Source organism: Mesocricetus auratus, unplaced genomic scaffold (genome assembly GCF_017639785.1).
Source record: "Mesocricetus auratus isolate SY011 unplaced genomic scaffold, BCM_Maur_2.0 Super-Scaffold_100045, whole genome shotgun sequence".
Classification (NCBI taxonomy): Eukaryota; Metazoa; Chordata; class Mammalia; order Rodentia; family Cricetidae; genus Mesocricetus; species Mesocricetus auratus.
In genome coordinates, this window is record NW_024429222.1 from 4,073,586 (window position 1) to 4,080,840 (window position 7,255).

At 50.0% G+C, this 7,255-nt stretch overlaps 1 pseudogene; it reads right to left on the reverse strand.

Annotated features, from left to right (window-relative positions):
• Positions 1–284: 284 nt before the first annotated feature.
• On the reverse strand, positions 285–6,919 carry LOC101827432 (annotated as a pseudogene).
• Positions 6,920–7,255: the final 336 nt, after the last annotated feature.

The following is a 7,255-nucleotide window of genomic DNA, read 5'->3' on the forward strand; positions in this document are numbered from 1 at the left end:
TCATTTGAGATCATCAGATGAGCAGAACCCTGACCTCAAGGCTGGGGACACCACAGGAGAGGTGGAGGCTCACGCATGAGCAAACAGAAGTTCTGTGCGGGCCAGTCTGGAACAAAAGGCCACCATGCAGCCTTTGACACAGTCTGCTTTTCGTGTCTTAAGATGAGGAACAGGAGGGCGGGGTCGGTCAGAGACCCGAGCAAGGAAAGCACACTGAATCCACTGAGGTCTCAAATCCCACATGATTCTCAGCCACTTTATTTCTAAGACTCTGTCATAGACTTTTAGTGGGTACCAATAGTCACTCGCCACACTGGCACCCGGTTGTCTGTGTAACCAGCAAACAGAGTCTGGCCGTCAGCAGACCACGCCAGGCAGGTACACTGGGGTGGCTCTGTTTGCAGCTGGTGCTGATAACCTTGCTTCAGTTCATCTACAATGATCTTGCCCTCCAAGTCCCAAGTCTTGATACTGGGGCCAGAGGCAGCACAGAGCCAGTAGCGGTTGGGGCTGAAACACAAGGCATTGATGACGTCCCCACCATCTAGTGTGCAAAGGTGCTTGCCTTCATTGAGGTCCCACAGCATAGCCTGGCCATCTTTGCCTCCAGAAGCACAGAGGGATCCATCTGGAGAGACGGTCACTGTGTTCAGATAGCCAGTGTGGCCAATGTGGTTGGTCTTCAGGTTGCAGTTAGCCACATTCCATACCTTGACCAGCTTGTCCCATCCACTGGAGACGATGATAGGGTTGCTGCTGTTCGCGGAGAAGCGGACACAATACACCCATTCTGAATGACTTTCATCCTGGATGGTGTATTTGCAGACACCTAGAGTATTCCATAACTTTATGGTCTTGTCTCGGGATCCAGGGACAATCTGCCGGTTGTCGGAGGAGAAGGCCACACTCAACACATCCTTAGTATGGCCTCCAAATCATTTCGTGGTGGTGCCCATTGTGAGATCCCAGAGGCGCAGCGTTCCATCCCAGGAGCCTGAGAGGGCAAACTGGCCATCAGAGGAGATAACGACATCACTGACAAAGTGGGCGTGGCCTCGCAGCGCACGCTGTGGTATGCCATAGTTGGTCTTGCCCCTGGTCAGCTTCTACATGATGATGGTCTTGTCACGAGACACAGACAGAATCATGACTGGGAATTGCGGGGTGGGAGCGATCTGTGTTCCCCAGCCGTTACGGCCTTTGAGCGAGCTGCGGTTTCTTTAGTGGCCTCAGAAACTCAAAGACTACTGCGTGTGCCTAGGTGTGAGTGCAGCGAGGCACCTGGCTCTCAGTCAGTATGAGTGAGGACCTGGACCACTGGTACACAGCCCGAATTTTCCCACGGGGACAGCCTGAGGCCCTTCACCAGGCTCGCCTTTTGGATCGACCACATCATAATGAGAAGAACAAAATGGAACCCGCCCCTGGCGTGAGCACTCCTAATGGGTGGACCCCTGTGTACCTCAGTCTCCGCCTCTGAAAACTGGGATTGTGGCTGCCTTCGCAGAGGGTGAGTAAGCAGGCTTGTGGGAGCAGCTGGTGTAGCAGGTGCCCAACAGATGCCAGAGGACATGGCTTACATTTGTTTTATTTTTCATTTAGTATGTGCCCCCCTCTCTCTCTCTGTGTGTGTGTGTGTGTGTGCTCGCATGAGCGTGTGCACATGTGGTGTGTACGGGTGCCTGTAGTGGCCAGAAGAGTATGCTAGCTCCCTGAAACTAACATTGTGAGCCATCTGATATGGGTGGGCGCTGGAAACTGAACTGAGGTCTTATGCAAGAGCAGCAGGTGCTCTTAACCATTGAGCCACCTCTCCAGTCCCTAGACCCTCTTCTTACATGGTATGGTTTCTTTCTAAGTGAAGCTCAGAGGACGGATGCCGCACCCACTGGAGTGCCAACCTTTTCCTGTCCACAGTGCAGGGGCAGAGCTGTGTGACCTTGTCCTGACCAGGGATCTGCATTTGCCTGCATTCAGATTGGAGTCAGGATGGAAGGGAACAGAGGCAGACTGTCCCAACAGTGTCTATGGCCTAGGCTGGTACCAGACGCAGCAGCAAAGACGGTCACCCTGTCTGGCCATGCCACAGGTGAGCATCTTCCGTGTTTGTTGCAACCCTGGTCCTCTGAGAGAATCTATAACAATGTGCTCTCAAAAGTCCCTATTGCTTGAAATGGCCGGCAAGTTCTGCTTCTTGTGCTTAGGGTACTAGGAGACACCTTTCCTTCAAGGTTCACTCCAAGCAGCCTTGTCCAGGCCAAGAGAGTCCTCACACATCAAAGCTCGCCACCCAGTTCCTAGTTTCCAAGATGCAAGACAAGCTAGTGTTATTTAGACACATGTTATTTAGACACTCATCAGTTAGTCCACCCTTTGGGGTATTAGTCCCCCCCACCCCGAGAAGTTTGGTCACCATTGCCACCCATTTATTAAAACATAAATTATATCGTTCATCGCAATAGCTGATCTCTGGGAAGACCGACATCTCATGATGTCTATGGAAGTGACACAGCAGGAGCCAGCCGGGTCACCCGTGATAGGCCACTGACAACTGGAAAAGCTGCTGAAAGCAGAAACAATTGTCAGGGGTGTGTGCTAAGTGGTTCAGTATTTGATGTTCAATAATTGATCACCCAATCTCTAAATGGCAGATACAGACATGACTCTTGGAGAGTGATGCAGGGTTTGAGTAGTTTTGTCCAATCGTGGGCTCAATGCTGGGGTGAGACTCTTCCATGAGTGGAAAGATGGTTCCTACTGTTAAAATATTTGGGGCATAAAAACAAAAACAAAAACAAAACAGCAACAAATCAACCCTTGAGTCTTTCTTCTTACAATTAACACCATTGTTAATAAAATATAAGATGATTGTCATTTTCAAAATTTTTAGTTTTGGTTTCAACATAAGGCCCATTTGAATGGTTCACTTACTAACAACTGAGAAATGCTGGAGCAGGTAGTCCTGGCCAGAGAGGCCCTGGGAAGAAGCGTCTGTGCCCAGCCTCGTGGTACCCTGACCCAAGCACCCCCCCCCCACACACACTTAGCACACCTGTTGACGAGTCCCTCAATCACTTGTAGGAACTCGCTGGTTGTGACTTTCCCCCCAACAACAGCACCCTGTGGGATAGTCACCCTGCTCACCACAGCACAAGAATCTACCGGGGCTCTGCAGCAGCCCCTCCCCTCCCCCACACCCATTCCTGCTGGGCAGGAACCCCAAGCCTCACATCTGGCCTGCTGTCCATCACAGGTGGGAACTGGGCAGACTTGCCACAGTTGCTCAGCAGCGCTGCGTCGCCCAGGGATTCTGGTCACCACGGCTGCTGTAATTGCTTTTTACCCTAGCCTCCTTCTCAGGGTTTCTGCATGCTGATGGTGCAGGCCTGGTCTCCGCTGGATTGCAGTGGTATTTTTTTAGTGTCCCAACCAGTGTGTCCGGTTGACTGAGACATTTCGGGGAAGAAGCAGGTGCATTTACTTTTCAAGTATTATTTTACTAATCAATTGAAAAATTACCTTCATGAATGACAGAAGTGCAGAGCTGTGGAGCATTTCATTAACGGGCGCAAACATTAATTACGGATCCAGCCCGACCTTGCACACACGGAAATTATGGGACTGATCTATTTTCTCTGTGCTTAATTGCAGCCAGTGACTAGTTCTTTAAATCATTATCTGATAGGCCTCCAGTGAGAAGAGGATTTATGGGGTGGCACCCCGAGGCCTTGCAGGGTCCTGTGCTGTTCTGTAGGGGTAAATGGAGATGGCCACATCAGGGTCCCCTCATGTCATTGCCTTGAGAGTAAGGAAGAAGGAGACATTTTCCAAAACTGAATTTCTAGTAGCCTTTCTAAACTGGCGTCTCAGAATCAGGCCTGGCTGCTGCTTCCTTAGGCCAGTTACAGCCACTTGCCTGAATGCTGTCACAGTGCTGAGACCCAGGATGACTGTGTTGTGAGCGGCATGGCCTGTTCAGCTGCACACAAAGGTGCTAGACATGTTTCCATTGAGTCAGTTCTGGGCTGTCTCTTTCTAATGATTTCTGTCATGACTCTAGTCCCAGGCCTTGTTTAGTCTGACCCGCTAGTGGGCAAAGGTCCTTGGGCATAGGGCCATTCAGGCCCTATCCTTGGTTTCAAGTCCTGCTTTCTAAGGCCACGGCTCAGATCACATGGTTCTTGGGGCTGTACATTTCTTGGCTACTGTAACTCCTGTCTAGGGATAATGTCTTTGAAAGTCTGCAGCCCCCACGGTGGGCACACTGAGCATTAACACTGTCAGGACATCCAGGGGAGGAAACATAGTGAGAGACTGTGAGGATACAGGTGTCTTTCCCCAGCCTTTGGGTGTTGCTGGGACTTCTAGACCAAAGCCAATCTCGGCTCTGTAAGATAGGCATGGGTGTATTTGTGATCCCGAAGGTGGGAGAGACAGACAGGAGCTCCTTCAGGGTGCTCACGTAGCCCTTTCTCCCAAAATGCAGCAGTAGGCAGCTGACCGTCCTCCATGTCTTCTCCAGCCGCAGCCTGGATCTGTGGACCACTTGAACTCTGTGAGAGGGTATAGAGCCAAGAGCTGCAGGAAGTTGTGGGTGGGTGGGGGGACAGACGCTGACTGTAACTTGTCTGAACCTGGGAATTTGCAGCTGCCTCTACTGAGAAGTGAGGGGAAAGGAGGCAAATCTTGCAAACCTTCTCTATGTAGGAGAGACAAGCACAGCTGCAGTATATCAAGGAGCCTTTCCCCAGCCTGATTCCCATCTTGGGCCAGCTCAGACCCTCCATAACTCAGGTACTGTGAAGGGTTAGGAATCCCCCATTCCTTTTGGACCCTGGAGTCATTGGTTCCATGATGGGTCCCTCAATCACTTGTAGAAATTCCCTGGTTTGTGACATTTTCCCCAGTAATGAAGATCTAAGGCCAGCGTGACAGGGCCTCAAAGTTACACTATTCAAAATACTGTGACAAGATTTCCAGGGCATCTACAGAAACTCAGCAACACTCTGGTGCGGGTGTATCTGACTGAAAGAAGGAACATGGGAAGATGGTGCCAAATTCAAGGTCTCAGGGCCAGCTGCCTCCTCCTGGGCTCCACTTTCCTCCTGTCACTCAGTATCAATGCATGAAAATGAGGACATGGAGAATTTAACGCTGGGTCTTTTCACAAAGGCATGGGCAGGCTGTAGGGACCCCACCTGGGGCAGATTTGCCTACAGGCTCAGAGAGAGTATGCTATAAACCTAGGCTGGTATAGCCAGAGAAGGAGATATTACCAGACCCCAGAGTCAGAAGGTCACGTGGAGAGGGCTGGTCACAAGATTGCCATGGACCAAGGCCATGTGGCAGTGGAGTTAGTCTGTGGCAATTCTGGCAGACAGAAAAGCTAGTGTCACTCAGTGATTGAACCTAGCCAGAAGTCAGATGGCAAAAGCTCCTGGGTCTTTAGTTAAGGCAACTCAGTTTATGGAATTCAGAGCAAGGTGTGGACAGGAACAGCCTATAGAAGATACACAGAGCACTGTGTGACACAGCCTATGGACCTCACCATTGAATTTCTCGGATTCTTGTAAGGACTTGCTACCACAGGACCACTTGCTTCTTTAAACCTCCCCATTCTCTAGGTGTTTTAGAGACCTTCATGTTTCATCACAAACCAGTGTCCCATGGGATGACACTGATCTGAGCACCTCCAACAATGCTCTGGGCCCTGTTGTGCAGAACTTCATGGGGTCTACAGGAATGGCGCTGGGAGGGAGTCCCCACCCCAGGATATTTCTGCCCAGGAGTCCAGGGCAATGCCGCCTGCATCCTTAACCTCTGGGTACAGTGTAGAGGGAATGTCCTTCACGGGGCCACCTTCAACTCTCTTGCTCACCGGACTCTGAAGTTGGTTTCCATGACTGTCCCAGGCAAGTGAGAGCCATACTGACCCTGCCCCGTCACATTCACAGTCTTTCTTTGGCACTCCAGGGCCAGACTTTTCTACCTTGTCCAGGGTCCTTATTACTAAACCTCTATCTCAGGATCAGGTCTTGGGAGACCCCTCAGTTTTACACCCCCAAGATTCCTGCAGGTTCCCATAGTCCTGATCCATTTGACTTCCCAATAGATACTCAATGTATTCAAATCGGCTGTGTGGTTCTGGGCTTTGAAGTACAGGCTTCCATCATGTCCTTTCTGTGTGCCCAGGAACAGGGCTTCTCCAGGGCTCAGTTTCTCCATCTTAGGGTGGAGATAACGGTTCCCACCACTGTTGGGCCATGTCAAGTTCATGGCATAATGTCTTGAATGTTGCACTTAGCATGGAGTTAGAAGCTGTCCCAAGGTGGCAGAAGCACGTATTTGTTGATCCAATCTATGTTTGGACGTCCTTCCCATGACTGTGGAAGGAGCCTGTTTCCCACTAAAGGAATAGAAAGTGGCATACATTCATGTTCTCAGCCTCCATTGAAGTGTGGTCACATGACCTGGGCTCCACCAATAAGTCATGTTCCATTAATAACACGTAAGGTATATCCTATCAGACATTGAGCCACCTGGGAATCTCAGGTTCCTCCCTGAATCACTCATAACACCCAGGGAGCTGGAGGAGTTGATTGGCTGGGCCTGAGAAATGTGACTGTGTTCTCTGGAAGCGGGTTGTTTCTGTCATTCCCAGACCTCATGGACTGAGACTGGAAGGGAGAGAGAGTGGCTCGCCAAAGAGAAATGTGGACGCCTTTCCAGAACGTTGAATGGAGCAAGAAATCAGCATTTACCAGACATGGACGTTTATGGTGTGGGGTGTGAAAGACTCTGGGGTCTTGGAGACTGGTCTGATAATAGAACACTAATGGATACCTGGAAGATGTTTCCATCCTTAGGATGTTTCACACAGAGAACAGCCTCTAGCTTTGTAAGCTACCTCTTACCCCATCGTGGTTTCAATCACTCAGGGAATCAGGATGCTGACGCCTCTAGATCTGACAGTTTTTCATATGCGATCTTGAACAATCTTTCCCTTCTCGTGGCCTTGATTTCCCATTCTGTAAAGTTATAGCCAGTGTGACAAGGTGTCCCTCGATTCCTCCCAGCTCTTACACACTTAGATCTGGCAAACCCAGCCTGGGTTCTCTCTGCACACACAGGGAAATTGAATGAATACTGGTTAGTACTGGGAATTCTTGCTAATCCTTGCTTTTTTTGTAGCATAATTCAATTCAGCAATTCAATTCAACAAACATGTATTGAATGTTTATCAGAGTGAAGCTAA